The sequence below is a fragment of the Penaeus monodon genome, chromosome 25 (genome assembly GCF_015228065.2).
Source record: "Penaeus monodon isolate SGIC_2016 chromosome 25, NSTDA_Pmon_1, whole genome shotgun sequence".
In the NCBI taxonomy this organism is placed as follows: domain Eukaryota; kingdom Metazoa; phylum Arthropoda; class Malacostraca; order Decapoda; family Penaeidae; genus Penaeus; species Penaeus monodon.
This window is the reverse complement of record NC_051410.1, coordinates 16,064,126-16,064,410: the sequence shown is the minus strand read 5'-3', so window position 1 is coordinate 16,064,410 and position 285 is coordinate 16,064,126. Positions and strand designations below refer to the sequence as shown.

General features: G+C 38.6%; 1 protein-coding gene and 1 long non-coding RNA gene across 2 annotated transcripts in view; both read right to left on the bottom strand.

The window, feature by feature from the left end:
- Window positions 1-285, bottom strand: part of LOC119589070 (ubiquitin-conjugating enzyme E2 G1-like) — a gene marked incomplete in the record, with an annotated part of 59,651 nt that overhangs the window by 18,483 nt on the left and 40,883 nt on the right.
- Window positions 189-285, bottom strand: part of LOC119589073 — a 4,609-nt gene continuing 4,512 nt past the window's right edge. Inside the window, exon 3 of the long non-coding RNA XR_005230169.1 lies at window positions 189-210. This is a non-coding gene — a long non-coding RNA (uncharacterized LOC119589073). The remainder of the gene's footprint in view (window positions 211-285) is intronic.

Genomic DNA, 285 nt, shown 5'->3' with positions numbered 1-285 from the left:
AAACTAAAATTAGGGTGGAATGTTTGCCATGCCAAGAAATGTCTCAAACTGATTTCTGTATCATGAGAAACTTACTATGCTTGGGTCTAGACTTGGATTATTAACTATCTGCCACAGGCCTTCATTGAAACCCTTCCTCTTCTGTGGTTTCCCGAACTTCTCTACGTGGGTCGAGTAAGGGAATGGGTTTCATCTGGTTTCAGCAAAGCCCTGAAATCAAATTTTGGGATATAGTGTACAAGAACTCTTAGAGTATCAATTTTGATTAACATGACTTGATTAACA